This window comes from Simochromis diagramma, unplaced genomic scaffold (assembly GCF_900408965.1).
Source record: "Simochromis diagramma unplaced genomic scaffold, fSimDia1.1 OVJJ01000216.1, whole genome shotgun sequence".
Taxonomy (NCBI): Eukaryota; Metazoa; Chordata; class Actinopteri; order Cichliformes; family Cichlidae; genus Simochromis; species Simochromis diagramma.
In genome coordinates this window covers 4111526-4138449 of record NW_024386883.1, presented here as the reverse complement: position 1 = coordinate 4138449, position 26924 = coordinate 4111526, and the positions used below count along the sequence as shown (strand labels likewise).

At 38.2% G+C, this 26924-nt stretch overlaps 1 long non-coding RNA gene across 1 annotated transcript; it reads left to right on the top strand.

The window, feature by feature from the left end:
- Nucleotides 1-3974: 3974 nt before the first annotated feature.
- On the top strand, nt 3975-23508 carry LOC120733825. Its single transcript, XR_005695910.1, has 3 exons — nt 3975-4144; nt 6431-6436; nt 23499-23508. It is a non-coding gene; the product is annotated as an uncharacterized LOC120733825 (long non-coding RNA).
- The last annotated feature ends 3416 nt before the right edge of the window (nt 23509-26924 follow it).

The window sequence follows — 26924 nt, the reverse complement described above, 5'->3', positions numbered from 1 at the left end:
CACCCTTTTCCGGCTGAGAACCATGGCCTCAGATTTGGAGGTGCTGATCCTCATTCCCGCTGCTTCACACTTGGCTGCAAACCGTTCCAGTGTGACCTGGAGGCCATCATCCGATGAAGCCAACAGAACCACTACTACTACTATTACCTATTATATATAAATATCTATAAGTCTTTATGGAAATTTAACCAAGTAGACAAGCCTGCAATCATCAATGTGATACCAATAGAATTCAGCTTTACAAAAGCTCTTAGTATCAGAAAAACAAAGAAGATGGTAGACTTAAGGGCCACACAGAGTGTTGTTATTTAAATTTATTTAAAAAAAAATAACCGCTACCTGAAATACCTGGTGACAAAACCTCACAACCTTTAGGCACACAGGATGCTTTGGATTGTGGGTCATATCAAGAAAAGCCTTTGCAAGCTCCAGTTTAACATTATGCATATCAGGAAATATAATAAATACTACTGAAGACTTTATTCACACATATACACAAACTCACAAGTGCAAGTAGTCTGCTCCTACTGACATTCACAGATCTGAGCAGTGGAACTGCAGACTGAGCCAGTGCAAACTCTTTAAAAGAGGTTGATCTTGCCACATATCATCTTTAACTGTCTGGCTGGATGCCTATTTGTGGAGCTGGTCATCAGACATTACGTCAGCATTTTTTATTCTCCCCCCCCCCCCCCCCCTACATAAAACCTCTGTGAAACCACTAGACATCACATGCTACATCCCTACATTTTAGTCCTGGGAAGGGTGTAATTGCATCATAGAATGTCAAATGCAAAATCAATATTTTAGCATTTCTATCACAAATCCAAAGGGCATTGATTATTTAACAAATGTAAAAAAAAAAACCAGAATAAGAAGGTTTCTCAGACATATAACCTAATTTAGCACTGGTATAGAGGAAGCATGAAGGAAAATGCTCTTTCCCTGTTTGTTTTGTGGACCAACATTTTTAAAAAAATATTTTTTATATATCACAAAAATAAAATAGAAAAAAACAACAACAACTAACTAACAAAAAAAGCCTTAATAAGTAAGTAAGCATTAATTCTGTCATGCAAATTAGTTACCTTTATTTAATTAACTGCATTAAACTTCAAACTTCATGGTGCTCCATGATACTGGCTACCTTGGACAGGTTGCCAGTCCAGAACAGACCAGGATGTTCAGTGGTTGAGTTAATGGATGGATGGCCAAATATTAATTAAAAGTATTATTAGAAAAAAACCCTAAACACTCAAGACAAACATTTTAAACATTAACCACCCTTTGGAAGTTCGTTTTTCTTCTTTTGATTTTTTTATTTAAGCACAACTGAGTTTTTGTAAAATTGTTTTCTTTGAGCATCTGACAGAAACCAGAATTATTAAATAGGTCTTTGGTATAGCATAAAGCTTTATACACAAGTCAGATGATGTTCATATGGCTGATCAAAGATTACTTTTAGGAGTTCTGAGTAAACAAAATTCCGCTGACAGCCTGTGCTTCTGATCCTGCCTGTGCTGTTCAACACCACAAAAGAACGGCTGTGTTTGTGTGGGATCTGTATGTGGGTCTTTGTACTGATATTTCCTTTGTCACATACATGAAGTCAAATCAAGCTTACCTTTTACTAATCCTCACTCAATGGCGCCATAACAAGAGGCTACATGTATTTGCCGTATTTGTATTTGTTTCTCTATCTAAGTAAAATCCACACACCACTATTGATATCATCAAGTCTTCCACAGTCCAGGGTTGTCATCATTTATCTTCTTTTGTCGGTTTTACCCTGACCACTTGTTTTCCTCCTCTTCTTTCTCTCTTCTTTATAGTGTCCATAATCCTGCCTTTGTTGTTGTGATCATGTTTGTATTTCCAACATAATTGGATGAAGGACTGCTGCCTAGCCAAGATTGGCACATCAATGTTAGCCATCCATCTTTACGGATGACTTTACTGTGCCAGATAACATTCCATCGATGAAAAGAATGGGAAGAAAAGAAAAGGGGCTTCCGGGGAACCGAGGAATTAATTTAAAATCACTGAGCATTTGAGAATGAGTGGCAAGTATTCATGTTGATATAAGTGTTAGTGTGTGAATATCTGAGTGTGTCTCTCTGTGTTTATCATACAAGCCTGTGCATGTTCATAAATTCGCAAACTTTTACTTAATGTTAAGATGCTCCGACTTGTTCCCATATATGTTTTTATATATACCAACTGCTGAAAACTGTTAACATGCAGTTAACAATTTCAGATCTTCTGCATTCATAAAAAATGAATTATCATTAAATGTCAAATTTTCAAGAAGTCATAGTGCAGAGAGGAAGGAAATTTATTAACGGTATGTAGATGAACCCAGCTAATGGAAGCAACACCACATGACCTAAAATTGCAATAATTCACAGTTAGAAATGTCAGTGCCTAAAAGGTACTGCAGTGGCTTAAAGAAGACTGGGAAGAATGCAAATTGGATATTTTTATTTCCCAACTTTTAATAATCTAGAATTGTTCGCCAGTATGAGACTTTATCAGAGAGAAAACACTGTGATCACAAAGCAGAACTGCTCCATTCTATAAGCCTGGGGCCACTCTGAGCCACTGGGTGGTGCAGTACTTATAACAGCCCATTAGCTGCTGAAAGAATGACCTAACCCAAAAATGACCCAACAGGTCCAGCATTTGTTCACATTAGCAGAAACATTAGTAGAATCACGTTCACTCTTAAAGTCAGTATTTATACTTTGTCTTTCATCTGCTGTCACTTTATCACATTAGATTTTTTCTTCATGGCATTGAAAAAACAAACAAACAAACAAACAAACATTTGGAACATAGGAAATGTATTTCTTGCATCCTTTTATTGTCAGTAGGCCACATATACCTCTGAGAAGCTGGATCACAGGTTCCACATTTCCCCTTGTATCTGAAAGCAAATAATTGAATGTCATCCACCCATTCACACACTGGTGATGGCAAGCTACATTGTAGCCACAGCTGCCCTGGGGCGCACTGACAGATGCGAGTCTGCCGGACACTGGCACCACTGGGCCCTCTGACCACCACCAGCAGCAACGAGTGAAGTGTCTTGCCCAAGGACACAACGACCGAGACTGTCGGAGCCGGGGCTCAAACCAGCAACCTTCCGATTACAAGACGAACTACCAACTCTTGAGCCACGATCACCCCAATAATAAAAGAAAGCCCCAACAATCAGATGATCTCCTTTGGACAAGCACATGTGATTTTGGGAAGCAAGAACTCCTTTTTAACAGGGAAATATTTTGACCGGAATCAGTCTCAGGTCGTGGCAGTCATCTGACTTCACTATTTGAGGTGGATGGGGCAGATAGAGAGAGATAAAGAAATAGAACACAAACTATGGGGGATAGCAGATAGCAATACTGCATGCTAATAATGCAGTTTTGGCACATAAATGCATGGGAAGTCAAAAAGAATGATATAGTTTCCCCTATGAGTTTTTTAGCTCTAACTGAGCACTCAAAGTGCTTTACACAACTTGCCTCATTCACCCATTCACATAAGCAAAATCTGGATTAGAGAAGCTAATGTGCAAAAGATATGATCTCTCTTTCTATTTCCTGTCTGTACTGGATTGGCTGTGGATCAGGAGGTAGAGCAGGTCACCTACTAATTGGAAGGTTGGTGGTTTGATTCCAGTCAGCATGCCAAATATCCTTCGGCGAGATGCTAACCCCAAGTGCCCCTTCAGAGTGTGTTAAATAGAAACCAGTCGCATAGGAAGAGTGCTTGCATGAATGGGTGTGAATGAGGTTGTATAAGAAGGCTTTGAGTGTTCAGTTAAAAGTAGGAAAGCGTTATTTAATTAGCAATCCATTTATCATTTACTCTGATGCTTTGGATCAACTAAAGGTCTTTCAAGTACCTTTGAGAACAACCTGATAATCAGGAACACAAAAGTCCAGCCTAGAAGTAATAAACCCCTGAACTATGTTTTAGCATCCACGGTTAGACATTTCTCATTTTTGTGATATCTGTTTAATGTGCATGCTGAAGGGCATATCCTAGTTATAAATGACTCCAAATTTCCTCATAGTGTTACTGGAGGCCAGGGTAATGCCATCCATAGTAAATACCTGGTTAGAGACCATATTTCTGAGGGGTTTTTTTGCACCACATACCACATTTCTTTTCAAATGGACACACTGCTAAAGAACAGAATGATGCAGTAGTTTCTTATGGATGGGAGAAGTTTACCTTCTTGCCATCATTTCATTAAAGCTCTGAAAGAATGTATTTTCATTCTAATGGTCTTTTCCAAAACATACAAGCAGTTTAAAGTAAAGTAAAAGAAGCAGCCTCGCATACATAAGAATGCTTATTTTCTAGGTATAATTTGTCTGACGTATGTCACCAACACTCCTCCAACCATCTTTCATGGATTTACAAGTATATCCACAGGCAAGATGCTATTCAGGAGCACTACGGTAACTTGGATGTAGAAAAGGGTACTCATTATTTTGAAATGTGACAAAAGGACATCAGTATCACTTGGTAATTAGGATTTTATGGTACCATACATTACCACCACCACAACCCTGTGCTACAATAGTGTCATTATATTTGTTTTTGCTGACCAAGAGACAATAATCACATTTCCTGTGGCCACAAGAGGTCTATGTCACACAAACCTAAATAGAGGCCACATCTCTAATGAACTTTTAATCCTACTTTTCTGAGCCCTTCCTGTCTCCCTTCTTTTGCCTGTTTATCATTTTGTCTGTTCCTTCTCTCTTTTCATCAGCGTTCTCATCTTTTACCCCCTAAACCTTCTTTTTAGCCCTCTCTCCTTCTCCACCTAGGGTTCATAACTACGCCTGTCCTAAAAAAGCTCTAAACAGTGACTTTACTCCTCTGGCAGTATTTTCATTCCAATTCCAGTAGCTTGTATATTCTATTTTGTGGTCATCAGAGGCATTGGAGCAAACTGTTGCGCTCCTTATTTTCTTTTGTTTTTCTTTTTTTCTGAAAAATCTGATCTTTTCCAACTACAAATTTTACCCACTGAACTAAGAAGGAATAGGCTTGACTTGAGGATTTATTGAATGGCATTTTAAATGTCACCTCACAGCACTAGAAAGGCTCTTCAGCTATAGTAATTAGATGAATATTTAACAAGCACATTATCTGTTCCTGACAGCCAAAAACATTCAGAAAAGATGGGCTCATTGTGCTTATTATGGACACAATGAGCCATTACAGGTATTGTTTCTTGGTCACTCTAAAGGTGACACTTCTTCTTAGTCACTACTGATGTAACAATGCCTTGCTTTCCATGGTAATGGGATATAAACAACAACAACTATACATTTTAAATGTCATCTCCCTCTCTGATGCTGCCTTTCTCTGCTACTCCCTCTGTCTTTAGTTTTCTGTCATACATGAATACAGTGATTCTCCCTTTATACATCCTGGCCTCCTAGTGGTACTTTTCCTGAGTCACTGTGAAGATGGAAGAATACGTTTAAGCTCTCACAATCTTATATATCCATTTCAAGCTGTATTTTTTTGCCATTTGTGCAAATGTTTTCCTGTTTTTAGCTATCATGTGGTAATGCATGTCTTTTAATAATGCCTATAAGTAAATGATCTGTGCATTTCATAAATTGTACACAATCATGTCAGATTATTGTGTACACCTGCTAGATGTGATAGTTGATCCAACCTCATTTTTTAATTTGTGTTTTTATATTAGTGAGTTTTTTCTGATTATACTGGGAATAAACATATACCAGAGTACATTATGAAATGTGCAAATGAAAGCACAGTATTGCTCATAATTCACAGGTAACAACGCAACTAATTTAAAAGAAATAAATAAGGATTTATTAATATGTAAAATTATATACTATGTATATATCGCACTTATTGGCTAACCTTGCAGTGTAAATGGAAATAACTTCCTTACCTCATTTGGATTAGTGCATTTGACTTAATGTAATCTACTTTTAATAAGTTTACTTACTCATATTGTGTGATCTAAACTGTTGTCTGCATACTGAGTATTGCTATTTGTGTAAGACTCATGGGACTTTACATTCAAGTCTTTTGTTTTTTAGTGTTTTGATTATTGTTTCAGTGAATGCGCAATGTGCATTTTCTGTGTGTTTTGTGGCCAAGAACAGGTTATAAAGGTATTGTTATAGAAACAGGCCACTATTGTAGCAGTTAATGTAAGGTTCCAGTGTAAATAAAACCAGTGTCTGTGGCACAGACTGATCAAGCCAGGCAATGTTTCTTCAATGTTAAATAATTAATGACCAACTATTTTTTTAATATGTTAAGTAGACTACAGTTTTATCAGTGAGGCCAGGGTGAGCAGGAGAGGAGGAGGGGTCGCTGTCTTATTTAATGAATCATTTCAATGTAAGCAGCTATCTCCTGGAAGTTTTCAGTCTTTTGAATATGTGGCTTTACAGCTGAAGGCCCCATCCAAAGTTGTGTTTCTTAATGTTTACAGGCCTCCCAAATACTGCACAGACTTTTTTAATGATCTCAGTGAACTGCTGTCTGTGATGTGTGTTGATTTCGACTGTGTAATTATTGTTGGGGATTTTAACATCCATGTGGACAACCCTCAGGACAAAGGGACTAAAGACCTGAGTAACACTCCCCCACAACTTTGGGCTGACTCAGCATGTAACAGGCCACACATAATAGAGGACACACTCTTGACCTACTGATCTCCAAGGGCCTGAGCATTTCAAAGGTTACTGTGTCTGATGTGGGCCTGTCTGACCATTACTGTGTTTTCTTTGAAAGTAAAATTTCAGCCCACACAAATATATCAACAGCAGTGATCACAAAACGGTGTATAACTGAATACAGTAGTGAGATCTTTAACCAGGTCTTCCCATTAACACCTGACCTGTCCAGAGGTTCAGTCAATGAGCTCGTCAATAGCTTCAATGCTAAAATGTTAAATGTAATGGACACTATTGCTCCCATTAAGGTGAAGGTTATCTCTGGAAGGAAAAAGTCTCCCTGGAGAAACTCCACACTGGTGAAAAATGAAAGAAGAGAGTGTAGGAAAGCTGAGCGCAGATGGAGAAAAACAAACCTCCAGGTTCATTATGACATCTATAAAGAGAAACTTCACAATTATAATTTACAACTGAGGAGTGCAAGAAGGTCCTACTTCTCTGACATCATCACTAAAAACAGCCATAATGCTCGGGCCTTATTTTCTACAGTTGACAGGCTAACAAACACTCCTGTGTCAGTGGCAGCTGAACTTCATTCGACCATGGCCTGCAATGACTTTCTTCACAGAAAAAATCCAAAAGATTAGACAAGCAATTGGTACATCAACAGCATATTCAGGATATATACCGTGTCCACTGAAAAACTGTTTAAACACCATCAAACAGTTTCACCCTATTAACAGCAAAGACCTGGAGGACATCTTAGGTCAACTGAACTCCTCCTCTTGCTGTTTAGATGTCCTGCCAACAAGTTTTTTCAAAAAGGTCTCAAAGACTTTGGAGTCAGACCTGTTACAGATCGTCAACTTTTCTTTAATGTCAGGTGTGTTTCCAGAACCACTAAAAACTGCTGTTATTAAACCTATACTGAAAAAGGACAATCTTGACAAGACACAAATGAACAACTACAGGCCGATCTCAAATCTCCCATTTTTAAGTAAGATCATTGAAAAAGCAGTTTCTCAACAGCTCAATTACTTCTTAAAACAGAATAACTGCTATGATGCCTTCCAGTCAGGTTTTAGACAGAATCACAGCACTGAAACCGCTCTGACCAAAGTGTTTAATGACATATGTCTGAACACAGACAGTGGAAAAATGTCAGTCTTAGTTTTACTGGATCTCAGTGCAGCATTTGATACAGTTGACCACAACATATTACTCAAACAACTGGAGAACTGGGCAGGTCTTTCAGGAACTGTACTAAACTGGTTCAAAACATACTTAGAAAACAGGAAATACTTTGTATCAATAGGTAACTTCACATCTGAGCAGACAAGTATCACATGTGGAGTTCCCCAAGGTTCCATCTTGGGACCCCTTCTGTTTAACATTTACATGCTCCCACTGGCACAGATTATAAAGAACAACAAAATAAACTATCATAGCTATGCAGATGACACACAAATATATATCACAATGTTACCAGGAGACCGAGGCCCTGTACAGGCTCTTGGTAAATGCATTGAGGAAATTAATGACTGGTTGTACCACAATTTTCTCCAGCTAAACAAAAACAAAACTGAAGTAATAGTCTTTGGTGCCAAAGAAAAACGATTACAGGTCACCAGAGAACTTCAATCTATACACCTAAAAACCACAAACCAGGCGAGAAATTTGGGTGTAGTGATGGACACAGACCTAAACTTAGAAAAACACATTAAGACAATAACAAAATCAGCTTACTATCACCTCAAGAATATATCAAGAATAAAAGCTCTGATGTCTCAACAGGACCTGGAAAAACTAGTCCATGCATTCATCTTTAGTAGGCTTGACTAATGTAACAGCATCTTTACAGGTCTACCTAAAAAAATCAGTCAGACAACTACAGCTCATTCAGAACTCTGCTGCTCGAGTCCTCACTAAGACCAAAAAAGTGGACCACATAAGTCCAGCTCTGAGGTCTTTACTCTGGCTGCCTGTCCATCAGAGGATAGACTTTAAAGTTCTGATGCTGGTCTATAAAGCTCTGAATGGTTTAGGACCAAAATACATCAGTGACCTCCTGACCCAGTATGAACCTTCTAGATCCCTCAGGTCATCTGGATCCGGTTTTTTATCAGTTCCCAGAGTCAGAACCAGACACGGAGAAGCTGCATTCAGCTTTTATGCTCCATATATCTGGAATAAATTCCCAGAAAGCCTCAGATCAGCTGAAACACTCAGTTTATTTAAATCAAGGTTGAAGACTCACCTATTCTCAGCTGCATTTGGATAAAACACCAAATCCACACTTTTAAGCTTAAATTTCAAAACTTACATTTTAACTACTGATTTTATCTATTGTTCTGATTTTATCTACTGTTTTTTTAATCAATTTTAAATAGTGCTTTTTATTTGTTTTTGTTTTTAATGTCTCTGTAAAGCACTTCGAATCACCTTGTTGTTGAATTGTGCTATATAAATAAACTTGCCTTGCATTGCCTTGCCTAGACATAATGATACAAAGACCAAAAGAAAAAAAACTGTAGAAATTTATTTTGCAGTGCTATTTTTTGCTTTCACTTTTTGCATACTGAATAATTAAAGAATGGAATCAGCGTATAACTATACTCACCCCAGGGCAGCAGCTGCATGTGATGGCTATCAGCGCTGTATACATATGCAAAAACACAAACAGTCAGCCACAGCAGGATTAGACAAAGGCATACGTGTATGTTTTGATCCTGCTTTGCTTATTCACCCATGCACACATATGCAAACACAGACACAGACTCACTCTCTCTCAGCAGGATCAGATCCAAGCATTAGTAGTTTTGATCCTGATCAAGTGCTGCTTCAGATGATATTGCTCTAGTCATTTACAAACGGTTCTTTTAGTCATTCGTAAAGGTAAATCACTAATGTCGTATAGTTAATAAAAGAAACATAGCTCCCAAAAATGCATGCATTTAACATTGTTCATGTGTGACTGTTTAGTTGTTATGGATTTTTTTCAGTAATTTATTCATTCTTTATGTGCTCTGATGACCCCCTATCTTGATTCTTAAGACTTCACTGCTTTTCTGACTGCTCAGTCACCTCAGGGCGCAATATGAAAAATGGTGCACCATTTTGGTTTCAGGCTCTGAGTTTTTGCTTTTTTCATGGGTGTATTTTGAATTTATCCAATCAACAGCAATGTGCATATAAATCATAGACTAAAGAATAAATTGGGTTGTCATACTGGAAGCTCACCATTAGTATTTTGGCCACTGCTAGTTGGTTTTCTGGAGAAAAAACTGTCTATAATCACAGAGTACGAAGTTAGCAGCTAATGCTAGCAAACTTGATTAGCAAGCTGTAACCCTAGAACAGCCTAGTGCAGGAGTCTGCAACCTTTAACACCCAAAGAGCCATTTGGACCCAGTTTCCACGCAAACGAAAACACTGGGAGCCGCAAATACTTTTTGACATCTAAAATGAAGATAACACTGTATATATTGTTTTTTACCTTTATGCTTTGTGTGAACAACTAAAGTGTGATGCTTAAATCCATGAAGTGCTACAGAGAAAATTACATTTTATTTATGTAATTAACACATTTTGAACTCTTAAAGAAATATAACAAAAGGAAAGACACCCAGCTGAACTAAAATGATCCATGTAGCAAACAAAAACTGCTGTGAGCCGCCACCCTTATATCGCCTTTGGGCTTTTGGAGCCTTGACCTGACTTTTAAAAAATAATTGGAAAAAAAGCACTATGCTGCTAAAAGATGAAAATAGATATTTGCAAAATTCTGCCTAAATATGTATTTTACCTGGTTAATGTGTGTGGCGGGGCGTGGTCTGCGGCGCCGCTGCAGGGGAGGCGGACGCACCTGAGCGGGACCCGCAATCACACCTCGCCGCCTTTACGTCTGTGCTGTTGTGTTGGTGTGTGTCGGGCTGTGGGCTGCAAGGCTGCAGCCGGCTGTATGCGTCAGCAACCGTGTGTGAAAGGTGGTCAATAAAGACATGCTGAAAAGCGTGTTCATGCGGACATCGTTGGGTCTGCCATGATATGTTTACAATGGGACTTCTGCTCCTGGGCCTCTGCGCGCGGCGTCTGGGGATCGGGGCTGTGCGAGGTCACTTTCATCTTTGCGCGGGACTGTGGGCTGTCATCTGTGAGGCGTGAGCGGTGTTTGTTTTTAACATAGTTCACATTGGAGAATAGTTGCTGACATAATGTCAATCCGAAGATCCATAATTGGCCTACCTGGGGTTGAAAGTCTCGATAAATGCACGGCGTTTCAGCGGGTACACCGGCTTCCGCAAGTGTGACGCTTATTCTGAGCGATGAAAAAATAATAGAATATAATTTTATTTTTATATTCCAATATCACAATAATCTTCCAATTTAGAACTAGAAGTTAAAAAAGAACTAACATAAATAAAATACACTTCAGCTAAATACTTCTCCCAAACCACGCAGAGCCGCACTATAAGGACTAAAGAGCCGCATGCGGCTCCGGAGCCGCAGGTTGCTGACCACTGGCCTAGTGGGTCATTTTAGCCCCTTGGCTTTTTTATTTTTATATTTAACTTTGTTCAAATAAGAAGGACTTTTCCTAAAATGGGCTTATTCATTAATGAATAATGAATTTTGGCTCCTATTACATAAGCCAAAGTTTGCTAGATGTGATTGATAAATAAATATATAAGGGACTACAGGGAGGCTGTTAAATTAATGCATCTAAAAAGTGTTTAGGTTTCATAATGTTTTGCCTCAAGTGCCATGTTCTGCCTTAAGTTCCTGGATTTGCCAGCCTCAAGTGCCAAATCCAGGAACTTAACTTAAATTTTTTTTTGTCTGGCAGCCTTTGCAATCACAGATATGATCTGAGTGCACTGTCGCGCCAAACACATTTTGCTTTTCCAAGATCAGCTCTATAAATTCTGTAAAGGTTCTTGTTCAGGATTTATCTGTTTATTTCTTCATTTCTATTCGTGTCATTTCAGTTATTACATATATGTGATGTACAGTATGACAATGTTTAAGGCGGGACAGGCAGAAATATAAAAAGGGGGTGGGGGTACAAAGAGTACAAACAGAAATACAATGTTTTGCCAACTGCCGTAACTGTAACAAAAATAAACATACAACACCTGGAACACAAACATTTTAAAATGCACCTGTACATAAATCAACAATCTTCTTGTGGTGTTTGTGAGTCTGTGTGTGTGCGCATGTGTGTTTGTCTTTGTCACAAAACACACTTGAAAATGAGGATGGGAAGCTGCAATAACACACCCCAGAAGCCAGAGGCAGAGAGAGATGGATCTGGCAAACCAGGCTATTCGCACCCCCAAGAGTACCGAAGACCTAAGGCCACATGTCCCATCCCAGCAGGAGGAGGAGGTAGACCCTATGGTGCACCCATGGCCAAAGGGTGGGAGTCCCAGCAATTCAGGCATCGACCACTCTAGAGGCTGGCCACCACAGTACGAGGGCTCCAGGTGCCCAAGAACCGCCCAATTCCAGGAAATTAAGTTTTTGACAAGTCTGTGTTGCCATGATGTATATTTTTCAAATAACTGGAGTCCTGTTTTTTTTTAACTAATTAATTAATTAATTTACTTTTGCAGTGCAGACGGGATCATTGTAGATACAGTGCTTTTGTACCAGTTAATGCATTAACCTTTATATTTAAACAAACACTTTGCAATATTTAACTAGGGCAGCTTAGCTCTCCCAAGCCCCTCAGCTCAGCTGTTTTTACTCTTCTAATCAGTCACACTAAGGATTTAAACTTCCAGCCTTCCACCTCTCTTTTGCCAGTGTGACAGAGTGCTTCATGTTGTGGCTTTCCAGCATTCTGTTTTGTTTTTCAGAAAGCCAGGATTTTTGAACCTTTGCTTGTACTTTGAATTGTGCCGCAGCCTGTTCTCTGTGTTTTGTTTGCCTGCCTGGTTTTTGAACTCTTGTACCTGTAGTGAGTAATGCTAGTTTTTTGCTTTGGTGTTTGTTTTTCTTGCTTGTCGGGTTTGTTCTTTTTTTGTTATTGTTGTTGTTGTCTTTACAACCCACCTTTGCATGCTGCATTGTGGTCATCACTGAGCTGAACCTTTAACATCATTAATATACAGAGAACCATGTTGCTTTCTAATTATTCCCTTTACCTTCTGTTACTTATGTCTAGTTAAATGAACCAATCAGTATATGAACAGGGTAAAAAGAAAAGTGTATCATATGTAAATCTGTTGCAGTTACCTTCATTCTGTGCAGGTTTATCTCTCCTTGCTTCCTTTTTCCTATTCTAGAGAGCATCGCCACATGGCTTGCTCGTGTATATAATGGTTTCTATTTCAAAGTGTTTGATACAGACAGTAGAAAAATAAAAGCTTCCTGTTGTTAATTTCTAAGTCTGTGCATAACCCCAGACTCCCTGCCTGAGTCCCAAACCATAGCCCCTGGAATTGGCATTAATTGCTTGTGAGGGGAAAGTAATTATCTCAGGTAATTATTACTCTGGGTAGAGTGAGAAGCTGGAGAACCCTTCTCTTCCAGGTCCCTGTGGAGAGAAGTAAAAAGAATTCTGACTTTAACAAGCTTAATTGGAGGGGCAGGGCCTTCGGAGCTATAAGCTCTCATGCCTATAAGGTTCGTGGTATGTATATATTCAAAGACAAAAAAAAAAGCAGACAAACATCTACCTGCACAGCCAGTAAGGCAGATGCCTTTGTCTTAGCCTTTACATTAATATTCTTTGCACTCTGTTTGCCCCTAGCAGAAAGATACATAGACAAAAAATAATTTAGTTTCATGTAAACATTTAAAATAGTCCATCTTGCTGAAATCATGCAAGCTTTACGCCTCAATTATAACTTTTTGTCCTCTTTGAGAAAACCATTACTCTTTAGAACATTACAAAAAATTTGTCGCCATGAGATCATGGACCAAAGCACATGGACTCATGAAATGACATCACTGTGGAAGGGTGTCTGATACTGAAAGATATTGTCTTCAACCATCAAAGAAGTAAGGCAACTGAAGGTAACCAGTGAACTTAGAAATCATAAAAGAAAAGTTGTGTAATGATTGCCCTGGAGATGTGCCCGCATCACCTGCTGCGCAGCAAACATGCCAGTCAAGCAACAGGTGGTCAGTCCTCTCTTAAGCCTTCAGATCTGTATATATATATATTTAAATATATATATATATATATATATACAATGAGACACACTTTTATACAAAAATGCATGTATGATCGCACATACATATACAATACATATACATATACATATACACAGCTAGATTACTTTAGAGGTGATGAATAAAAAGGTCCAGACACTGACTGTGTTATTGTCTCCCAGACTTCTGTTTTGTGATTCAGGGTAACGTGCCAGAAGCTACAAGGCCCAGGTTAGGGTTGGGGTGGGAGGGGTCGCTAAAAACTAGCATTTAAGAGAAGGAGCTCTTTCGATTTACTGGAGAGCTACAAAAGTGGCAACCAAAGAGTCACAGAGTGTAAATGTTTCTCAGAACTTAAAAAAAATTAAACAGAACACTAGCCTGTTCTACTTCATCTCTTTTGTTGTGGATTCCCATTGGTGAAGTAACTACCCTGTAAGAGGTGGGAGAAGGCCAGCAGTCACCTGCACCAGGAAATAACAACGCTTTCACACTTAAGTATACAGAAAATTTGAGCTCTCCAGAGTTCTGAACTCTTCCTGCTTTCTCTGTCACCCTCTGGACCTTCTCATCTGTGACCTGACTTTGCTGTTTTCTGCTGATAGTCACTATGCTGTGCTTTTTGTTCATTACCACAAGAAGTGTTGCCTTCTGTTGTTCTGTCCTCTTGGGCTGACCAGTTTGCTGTTGAGTGCTACCATTCTTGTCCCAGCTGTTATTTCTTTGGTGTTACTGTGCTAGCCTGTCTTTCCAAAGTGGTAAAGGGCAGTTACTTGGACTTACGCATTGGATTCTATCTGTGTAGCATTTTAAGTAGCGCCTCCCGGAGATTAGTGCCTTTGTTGCCACGAGTTGACATTGTAAGGATGGCCTTAGTATGAATTCTCTCTTGTGGCTGCTGAAGTATTTCCAAAAGTTAAAGGTTATCTTTTTTGTAATGGAAATAGGAACTTGTAATCAAAATGTTCACCACTTTCACATTGGTGTTTAACATCACTTACTGGAAATTGTACCAATTCAGTTTCACTTTCATTCAGGCATCGTGAATATTTTTGAAATGCCTACACTTGGGTCGTTTCTATTCATCGTCTTCTTTAACGCTGACATCTATAAAAATAGAAACAAAAACAAACAAATTATAGCTTCTTTTCTTTTTCAAAAAACATACCAAATACCAAAACCATTACCAAATATATAGAAAATATCCCTTGGAGGTCCCCAAAAGGTGATTCTGTTCATCTGGACATAGCGTTTTCAGTGGGAGAAACGTTTCGTCACTCATCCAAGTCACTTCTGGATGAGTGACGAAACATTTCTCCCACTGAAAATGCTACATCCAGATGAACAGAATCAACTTATGGGGATTTACCTACCTGGAAGATTGAGCATGCATCAAGATATCTATAGGAGGATTACATTTTATTACAGAAACATCTGAAATATCTGAATGTCTGAAATCCCATGGAACTCATTTTTGTAAGTGGAGTTTACTCCATATCGAATATAAAACAGTTTTGGATGGCTACTTGATTTGGTACTTGTAGCAGATACTTCACACTAATGTGCAAATTGAGTGAAAGTTGGTAGGGAGAGGTTATAGGGGCCAGATTAGAATGGGGCCTAAGGGTGTACTCACATGGCACAAGTCAACTGTGCCTAGAGTTGACTTGTGCCATGCCCGAGGACAATTGTCCCCGCTCCACACTTCCCCACTGGCTTGCACTCACAATTCTCTTAACATCCGAGCCAGTGTTTCAACCCTCTTTCTCTCTCTCTCTGTAGCTATAGGAAGCATTGGATCTTTGAGCTGGGATGTGATTAGCAATCACACTACACGTATACCATGCCTGAGAGCAACTGAACCGCACCCAGGCCCACCTCTTCAAGCTCCACAGTATGCTCAACAACACCCAGGCACAGCATGCAATGATCACACTTGCCAAATGAACTGGAATCTGGGTATCCTGGGGTTTAGATTTATGATCAGAATCCAAACAGGTGTAGATTACTGGTTGATGATGAAGAATTGGAATTTAAACATTAAAACTTTTTATTGAAAACAACTTTAAAAAATAAAAGCATTAACTAAACCAAACAATCAGTGCATGCAAAATAGAAAAACACAGCAATGTAACATTTTAAGAAGCCCAGTGAACTAAATGAATGCTATAAATCATGTAAACTCTGCTCTGTGGATTTTTAAAAGAAGACTGAAACAGTTCATGTGTTAATAGCTTATCAGCATGCGGTCTGAAGGAAGCTGTGATTTAAATAGCCCTTTTCTCAGGCAGGCTTCAGATTGTGGAAAATGGTTTTATACCATTATTTTTTTTATTGTAACCAATTTAAAATCCACACTTGAGTTTTCTCGTCACAGTCATTTTGACACAAAACTGCACTGAGTGTTGTATTAATCAATGTGCAGTAAAAACACAATTAGCCAGTGCGTGGAAGACACAGAAACAATAGCTAATAGTGAAGTGATACTAAAGTAATAAGAAACTACACCGAGGACACAGAAACACTAAGTAGTTACTGCTTTGTTTCAGTGAGTGTTGGATTAGAATTATTCAAAAACTCGTAAAGAAAAATAATTTTGATAATTGCATCTAATGTTTTACAAATACGCTATCTCTCAATTGACTTTTTAGGTGATAAAGTAAGTATGATTATTATTATCTACTACATGGTCCTGGATTAAAAGTATTATCTAATAAATTATTCCTGAAATGTCTCACTTCCTTTTTAGAAAGCACATCTACATGAGTGGATAGATTCTACTGGAAATAGCATTCAGTTCTGTATCAAATGTCTGTGCTCCAAATGTGAAAACATTCATTGTTCCCGTTTGGTTTTGGACAACCTAACATTTTAACTTAAGTTACCACTTACCACTAGGTAGTACTTTTTCCAAAAAGACTGTAATTTCATGATCTCATTTTGATAGTGTGGCTTTTTAAAACTGATCTACTGATGCTCTTAATTTCCCTTAAGCTCCCTAATTTCCTTCGGGATTAATAAAGTATTCTGATTCTGATTCTTTACCATGGCACAAACCTATGCCTTTCAAAAGAAGAGAAAAAAGGAACACGTGAACGACAAGAGCACAATGGAGAATTGCAGCTCAGCCAAAAAGGGTATTACATTCCTGCTGGAGAGCATAGGAGGTAAAGTTCTGACCAGATGGGAAAATAGATGGGTTCATACAGAGGATGGATTGCAAAACCTCAAGGAACTCTAGAACAGAGAGCAGGAAAAGACAGATTGTGCTCGATCATATACTCTTGATTGGGAGGGAATTGTTACCCTTCTGTGCTCAGGAACTGACCTTAGAAATAAAGGGAAAAATACAACATAAAGGGAAGGTAACACATTTTCATTCCTAGGTTCTTAAATGTTGCAGATATGTTATCTATGAGATATGTATAGAATGTTCTTTGGGATCTGTGCAGTGATGTACTGGTCATGATAATACTGGACACAGGAAGAAAACGCTGCAGTTTGAAAGAGAAGACTACAATTTGTCACATGTGTAGAAGCTTTGTTTATGTCCAAAAGTTTCTTGGCTTTTAGTCCCTGTTTAGTTTCACTGGGTGTTAAGTTTTGTTACCAAATCCATAAAATATGCACATTTATGACTTTAGTCTTGCATGTTACAAGATTATACTTGACTAAATTTTTAGCTGTTTGTTGTCTCGTGAAAGACCTGTGCACACAGAAATGATATTTTACCCAGAAATAGCTTGTATGTGTCATTTCTTATCACCAGTTTTCACAACTGTGCCTCAGGTACTCCAGCATCATTAAAGGGTCAATGTTGTTGAGCTGTATTTATGTATAGAACCACTGACCATCATAGACAATGCTTCTAAAATTCTTTAAGTCCATTATTGAGAAGATCAAGAACATTCAGAATGTGAATAATTTGAAAATCCAAACTGTCCCAAAAATGCCCACGTGCAGGTCCACAGTAGCTGTGGGTGAATCTATCCCACAAGGGCCCTTTTGGATCCTCACTGGCCCTCCTGTGGGTTAGCACATGAAGACTCACAGTTTTACCCCAAGGAACCTCTATCATGGCTTTCTGTGGGCAGAGTGTACTTACAGGGATCCATACAGGGATCTCAAAGGGCAAAAGTGCTGTTTTTTTGTTGGCAAACCTACTTGTGACCTGCATGGGGAAAGTGTGGCTTTTTCTGACCATATAGCCCCACAGTTCACCCACAACTACCCACACTAAGGGTGGAATAAAGATGGTCCCACAGAGATCTCTAGACTGAATCTTTTTGATAACCTGCAAGAGAACTCAAGAAGTGAAAAATATTCAATTCACTTCAGTTTCATTTATATACAGCCAAATCACAACAAAAGTTCCCCCAAGGTGCTTATATTGTAAGGCAAAGACCCAACAATAATACAGAGAATGCCAACAATCAGCTATCAGGTCATTTTCCATTTTCTAAGGTAAACTACTTTGTTTGAAATGATTTTTTCTTTGAGAGGGAGAGTCTGCATAGTTTACTGTAGTGCACATGTTTGATTGTCAAGCAAAAGATCCAGCATTCAAGTGTGGGCAGAGACATAGAGAACAATATTTGGTGAATAAGGGAGTGGCTGAATGTAGTTCATGTCTGGGCAGTGCACTGTGGGGCACCTAGAGAGTGAGTATGATTGTGGGTATGCTGTTTTCTGCGCGCAACCCAAACTATGGGCTGCCCCATTTCATTTCATGTTGATACTGGAGCCAACAGTGAGCTGCGCATTCCTTGATACAGTTTTTTAAGAGCTTGCCCAAGACTAGTTGATTGATTAATTGATTGATTGATCATATTTTTTTTAATTACAAATAGAAAAAAACTTGGAGTTTCATATTGCCTTTTTGTTTTTTCTTTTTTTTTAAAGAGAACGTTAAATTACGGTCCAGATGTGTAAATACGTACGAACCTCGGTTCATGACACCAGAGGCCTGGAAAAAATGGAAGAAAAAGGTTAAAGGAGTCTAGAACATCCCTAAAAACGGAAAGAAAATAAATTCCCCCAAGAAGCAGCAATATGAAGTTATGGAGAACTGTTTTGGTTTGGGAGAGAAAGAGAGAAAGCCTCTTCTGAGGCTCCTTTAAACAAGAGCTGGGTAATCGTCAATTACTCAAACCAGCACACCTGAGGAAGAGAAAGGAATGTCCTGATGAGCAAGAGAGACAAAAGTGGAACAGAAAAGAAGAAAGAAGGAAAGACAATGCAAACGCAAGAGAGGGTGCGTAACAGTTACATATTTTCCAGGAAATAATTGCAACTCGTGAAGCAATTGCATAAAAAATGTTAGTATATTCATTAGGAGGATGGATGTGTGAAACCAAGTGTGAAAAGATTCGTAGGTGAGCTTTCCTGTTGGCGTTTTTATAACATGTTTTTTTTTTTTAATTATTAAATGTGTTTTACCTATAGTTTGTTTCTATTATAGATCCACAGGACTGTCTCCAGGATTAAAGGTTTTCTGGCGTCCAGCTCCAAGTTATGTTAGACTTGGGCCAAAATGATAAATCAACAGTTACTTATACAGCACCTTTCTACTCAGTTTTGAGCAGTCAAAACACGTTCTGCTAAAAGTCATGTACACCCAGTTGCTCACATTCATACAGCACTTTTATCTAATGTTTATCTGCATCAGGGGCAACTCGAGGTTCAGTATCTTACCCAAAGATACTTGACACATGAGTTGTAGGAGCCAGAGATCAATGCGAACTTCAGATTGGTAGACAACCACTTCTACCACCTGAGCAGCAGCAAAATAGCAACAGGAGCAAATGCAGTACTCCAGTTGCCTAACATGGCTCTCAGGACAATACTGGTGTAATACTGGTTTTGGATGAGAGGCATACCTTGGACAGCTCAACAGTCACAAATTCCATTCATTTAGATTAAATTCAGAGTAGTATTAGAAAGAGAATCCAAAAGATCTGGTGGAACCATATAAGTAAGAACTTGGTGACCATGTCAAGTAGGAGCTCCCTTTGAACGGGCAGAGATCCCTGGGAGAAACAGATTCAGGAAATGGCAACCATCTGGCATTACTGGTTGGGGGTGAAAGCAAAGAGAAGATATACGATGAGAATCTTGTAGAGGCGCTTCTAAAAAGAGGCGTGGCTGCAACACCAACAATCCGAAGAGTGCCATGTCCTTTCTGACAAGGTCCCAAGAAAATAAGAAAGATGATCATCAAAAACAACAAACTGGAAATTTCATTGGAACATGGACATCATGTGGAAGGACAGCAAGCCTGTAGTCATGGTGTCAACTCTCTATTTGATTTGGCTTCAGGATATGTCTTTGAAATGGCAGAAAAAAACAAACAAATAAATAAAACAAAAGGTACATGTCATATCACCTGCATCTGTCTCGTTCCACCAAGAAGTAAACTGTTAATACTATGCTTGAGGCCTTGAAACAACCTGCCAAGAGATATTGGAATACTTGGAGTTTCAGCTCCGTTTGGCTGAGGAAAGGTATGTCAGTGAGAAGACACTAATTCAGATGAGAGCAGTTTTCTTTCTAAATGAAGAAAATGAAAGATCACTTGTATAAGAAATGCCAGTCCACTGATCATACGTGCATGCTGCAGAGTGAATGGACTAAGTGCAACTTAATCAATGTGCCTTCAAAAATTCAGAACATATAACACATAATCAAAATATCTCATTTACAAATACAAATAATGGAAACTCACATTGTTTTAATGTTTTATTTTATATTTTAATGCATAATTGCAGTGTTTCCTTATATTAATTAATCTTCAATTATACATATTTGAATATACCTGTCACAACAGACCCATCACAAATGGGCGCCAAGGGATAAGCCTTTATAATATTGGTCAATTTTACTGTCTAATTTGTTTGAACTTTTATTGATTTTTATTTTTTAAATGTGTTTTTTTTGTCTTTTTCCCACTAACGGGCAGATTATGCTCAAAATAGTTTTCTCCACTTCATCACTTCTGTTTGTTAAATATGTTGTAAAGACACAAGACAGGAGAAGTTCAAAAGATTACTTTTACACAATAGTAATCAAGGAAAAGCCATTTAGGAGAAGTGTGGTGGGCCTGCTTGTTCAGTCTCTTGAGATTTGAGCAGGTAATGATTTGCTTTTTCAAGAGGTTTGGGGCAAAATGTATTCAGCCAGGGCCGGGGTGGATGCATCCATTTACTTTTTCTTTTTCTTAAATTCATTAATTAGAGCATTGAATATAACCTACATTTTAAATAGGTCGATTCATCCCACCATTTACAGAAACAGAAAGAACCATTTGTCCAATTCATCCTGCAAATGACTGAGATAAAAATAAAGCAATCTATATTCTCAGCTGATTACCTATTTTAACTAGCCTACTTCATGCACCCTATTATAAGATATTGTGATGCAATTACAAGATCAGTGTGACAAAGTACCTGAGCATGTATTATTAATCAATTTAAACACATACAAAACAAGAAGAACCTTGAAATGAATGATACACATGCAACAGGAACCTTCTTATTGCTTCTCATCTTTTCTCTTTTTTTATCATATGGGCTTTTCTTCAATATATGCCAAATTACACTGTTTATTTTTTTAGTTTATGCTCCACAATATTTTAGATTACTCTTCATGGTGGAATTAAAGGCAATGTTTTCTATGCGCTCTTCTCACTGAATTCTCCATAACTCAACCTTTTTTGCTGTGCATCAAATTCTAATCAGGTAAGCATCTGCTTAGGATTCACTAAACAACCTTTCATATTTACGCTGGGATAAAAAATTAAAGCTTTCTAGGATATTGCTCATTTTCTCCTTCTGCTGTTTGGGATAAGGGCTATGATTTATTCATTTCTAACCATTTTGGGCTCTAGATGGTATTCAGAGTCAGTTTTCCCTTTTAATCAATGTTGAGATAAGCAGAAGTTGCATTTTGTAATTTATAGCGCTATCCCTGCATAACTCTATCTAATGTTTCTGTGCATGAGTGTGAGTGTGAGAATGTGTATGAGTGTGATGCATGCGTCTTTGTTTTTGAGAGAAAGAAAAAGGCATAAATCACGGCTTTTACCTGCTTTTTTTGGCTTCTATATTTCTATTAATATTTTTTGTCTACTTGTTTACATGTGAATCAACATGCATGTCACAGTCCTCACATTCATGCACATTATTATCTATGTCAAAGCTGATGATATCAGGTATTGGTTGAGGCGGTGAAATTAAATTATAGCCAGAAGAGTATGTAGATGAGATATTGTAATGCATGCCTAAGGTTGTGGAGAGCTGGATGATTAAACAGCTTTAAAAATAGCATACCACCCGAGAAGGGACCAACAGTCAAACACACACAAACAGATTGATGAGTAAAAATAAACCCAGACACTCTTTCAGCTTGATGTCATGATGTCACATGGCTATATGAAATTTTCAGAGACTTAACATGTTGCATAAGAAAGCTACATCTTGCTGCCTCAGCCTGGAGTTGTATTTTGACGTTCCCATTAAATCCTTCAAGTGTATGATGTGCTTGTACTCGGGCTCGTGGGTTGTGTTTTTATACCAAAATCTTTTTGACAGAGGCTCTTAATTGTCCCCGGGCCCGGCTCATCTTGTCTGCGACTACATTATTCCACTTGAGATAAAACTAACTTCAATTTTATCTGAATTTTTACTGACCTTTTCATCTGTTTCTACATGTGTGAAGCATGACTGGTCTTTAGATACGCACTTTGTAAAACAGATGCTAGCCTGAGAATTTTTGAGTGATCGTAAACAAAATTACGCGTGTATGAGTGCAAGTGACTGGAAGTTTGTCTGCAGTGAGATTAGATTAATAGACTTTTTAAATTCGTATTTTAAAAACAAAAACCCTTCCACAGAGGCATTACTTCCTATTAGGCTGCAGTGTGTGTGTGTCGTGTTTGCATATGTTCACTGCCTATGGGGAGTTCCTTGCTAAAGCCTCAGTTTATGCTAAAGGGAGCATATTGTTTTTCAAACCCTGCAAAGGAAGAATAACCCACAACACACAGAATGTAATGTATTCACCATGAAAGGCAAAGGTTTGTGTTTCTCCACCTTCCTTCCTTTATTATTTAAATTGAAAGAAACAAAAAAAACTGTTTTTTGTCAACATCATGGAAGATAACTAAACATATTCTTTAATTAAAAACATGAAAAATTAGAAACCACTAAGGCTTAAGAAGAAAACAACATGAGCAAATGGGTGAATAAAATCAAAAGTACTACGTATTAATTTCATGTGACTTTTTAGTTCAATGTTCTTTTTACACTTTCTTGATTTTCTACACAGTTGGGTATTTTGAACTTGTTAATCTGGGGATTAGAATTTCTGATTTTATCAACAGCAGGCACAATAACCCCAAATGGGTTGAGGCAGATTTATTCGGGACTCTGTAGTGACTATGGATCTGTAATAGCATAGGGACAAGCCAGTCTGGCCTAAATTTAATTTGAACACAATACCCTCTGGTTTGGCATAATTACAAATGTTTCACACTAAATAATGAAGCGGACTGCAATGGTAATTCCACGGGAATGACAGAACAGCAATACTAGGACAAAAAAGAAATTTCCCATGTTCTTTGATTACAAAACGGACGTTCTCAGGTATGATGAGGGGCTGAGTAGTCTAGAATCTGAGAGAAATGACAGCTGACTGTTTATCTCCGAGTCAGGTGCTTTTTTCCACAAGTGGAAGAGGTGTAAGATTTTTTTAGGGGAAAATTGCACTCATCCTCATAACATTGTAGAGTTAAATACATACATTGCTTTTTCTTCATGCACCACAAAAGAACTTAAAATAGCACATTTGGAAAATTTATATATACTTAAAGAAAAAAAGTGGTGAAACATACTGTGATTCATCAAAAAGTAATTTAAAGGAGACGACTAAGATGCAGAGAACAATTTAACTACATTTGTGTTATTCCCAAAGGAGAATCCTGTGAAGATGCACCAATGGTGCTTCTGGACGAGTCACAGAAAAAGGAAGCTTTTAAAATTACTTTCCTTATATTATTGGGATATAAAAAATTACAGTGAGAAAAGTAATAAAATATGAGAAAACCATCCATAAAAACTCTCTTAAAAGATCAACATGCAGTATTGTTCTAGCTCGGATATAAAAAAAAAAAAAAAGCTTTTTGTAGTATCGATGAACATCGACTTGCATATTCCCATCAGTAGCCACAAACAGAGGAAGAAAAAAACAGGACACATTTTATTAAACTGTGAACATAATGTTTTTGTATTCATATATATATAATACTGTTTGTCTATATAAAAAATACTGTTTGTCTTGCATATTTTGATTTCTTTCAGTACATCCATGTAAATACAGCGAGTCGGGATTCATCAGCAAGGGGGGAAAAATGTAAACGAAGGAAAAATGACAACTGACGAATGAACAGATCTAACACCTTAACCTAAGTTCAAAGAAACATGCAGCTTTGTCTTAAAACTCAACACTGGCTGAGAGAACATAATTTAAAATGAATAACAATTCAATAAGGGGAGATCACTTTGAGCATCGTAGAGATAGAGAGTAATGTATTTGGTGATTAGACTCCAATGATTCATCATGCAAGAATCCCACCGGTGATAGGATTCCGAACAAACCCCCCTGGAATCTAGATACCGGTGGTGGGGGTGGTGAAGGTGAAGACTGAGGCTTGGATGGAGCTCTGACTTAGATGTCTGTCAGGTGGAGAAGGGGAGGAGGTGGGTTTCACAGATTTAAACCACACAAAGCAGAGGCTGATTGGCTCGAAGAAGGCAGGCAAGAAGATGATTGGACTAGAATAACGATGTAGAGCAACAAATAACGATTGCTGAGATTGACAGCGTGTGAAATCGCTAGTGATGTAAGGAACAGTAAGGCAGCATAACACCCAGGAAAACAGGCAGATGAGTGATTACATATAATGCTTCAGAACTTATTGGCCAAACTTGTGCATGTCAGTTATGTACCATTATCTGAGGTATTGAATGTCCCCAAATTAATTTATCTGTTCTGACTTTCTCATCCCTAGTGTGCGTGAAAATAAGCTGACCAAACACCTGTCAGAGGAGTCGGCTCTACCTGTTGTGCTTCATTTTGAACAGCAGGAACAGAATAGCATCTTATTTTCTTTGTTTGTTATTTTCTTAAAGGAAATAGTGAACAGCATACATATCTGGATATATTTAATAGTATTCGTTATTTAGATAAAATGCTGTATTTCATTCTGAGTGACCGAATCAGTGTCCACATCTTTAGTATTTAACGTTTGTCTCACGGAACACTGAGCAAAACAAATTATCCTGGGGTCAGAGTAACATTTGTTTACTTTACTTTCATATTGCAGTCACATAATCTTACAAAAGCTTTTAATTAAATTAAATACAATTTGTTTGAATTGGGCTGAAATAAGACTCCTTTACTGAACAATATCCCAATAATTAGCTTTGTGTTAATATCCTGAAGTGTGACATGTTGACTATTGGTAAAGTGCATTTCCAGGAGGGATGTGCAACATTAACACACTCTCCAATCATGACCCATTGATCCTTTTAGGCACACTGAGTACAACAAAAGCAGTAGAAAGTTACCCAAACTGCACCCAATCAACCATTTAAACCCTTGACATTAAAATACTTTGCATGTCAACAAGCATCTAGTGCCACAAACAAAAAGGATGAATTTTCAGTCAAGAGGAGACAGCATAGCAAAGGTCTGAGAGACGATTAAAAACCTCAAACTCTGAGCCAAATAGGTTTGATATCTCGTGCTCAGGAGCACTGGGTTGTGTATTTACCAATCACTGTGCTGCTTGTTTTGTTGAATGTGCTGTCAGAATCCACAAGCTACGACTGAGCAGAGCCTAATGATCTTCAGCAGTCCCAGTTCATTTTGGGTTGAAGTGATACATGAAAATTATTGCAGTGTTTACTTGTACAAATTTACAAAACCTCTCTTCCACACTCCTATCAATTTACACCAAGGCAGCTTAGCGCAGGCTACCTCAAGCATGGCTGGCAACGTACAAAACAATGCAGTCAATCCTGCACAAAAAGGCAGCTGGGAACTGTGCTATAAACTCACCACAGAATATGGCATAAAACTAGGCTTACATAGCAATAAAAATGGACACATTCATGCTGTATTCTGTACTGATTTTTTTTTTTTAATTCTCAAGTTATTACATTGGCCTACGTTTATTTAAGTGACACATCAGTAATTACTGCACCTCGATGTTGCGCCCCTGAATTTTAATTCCTACCCTGTCATGTAAATTTGATTTACCATATACCTATACATTGAAGCGTTTATAGGTTTCCTGCTGTTTCCATTTTACCAGTTAGGCCTTTTCACCTAAGTATGTGCAAATAGTATGCTGCTCTTATAATGGCAATGGTAATTTTATTTTTATTCTAGGTAAACTCAATTTGCTTAACACAGGAGATAAAAACATAAAAACTCATATAGGTTCACAATATTTTAAGTGGTAAAAACAGGTAACTAAAACGACAACAACAACAAAAAGTTGCTGTAAGCTGTAGCAGCTTGGGTTACTCTAACACTAAAGAAACAAAAGGTCAAGCAAGCCTAAAGAACTGTGTCTCTCTCTGTTCATTTTGAATCAGTAAGTCACTGGTTCCCATTGTGGAAAGGGTTCAAACATGTGATGGTTAAAGAAAAATAGCTGTGAGGGTGGCAACAATAAGAGAGTTCTGCTCAGCTTCTGTTACAAGCTGTGCAACAGTGGGGTGGCGATCTATCTCAGCTAGAATCTCTAGAAAAGTGTGTAGAAGCCACTGGGGGACTGATTGTGTTACCTTGCTGTGTGTTCCTAGTAATTTGATTGTGGTGGGTCTTTGGTAGCACCTCTAACAGGCTGGGATGGCAGCCAGGTGTGCGAAGTGATGAGCTGCCAACCAAGACTCTGGTGAGTCCCTCCTTCCATTTCCACATGTTTGGATGCTGTGCTCAGAGATATATATTAGACGTATTTGAGTATCCCAGTTGCATCTCTCTCCTGATCTAGTAAACTGCATGTGTGTT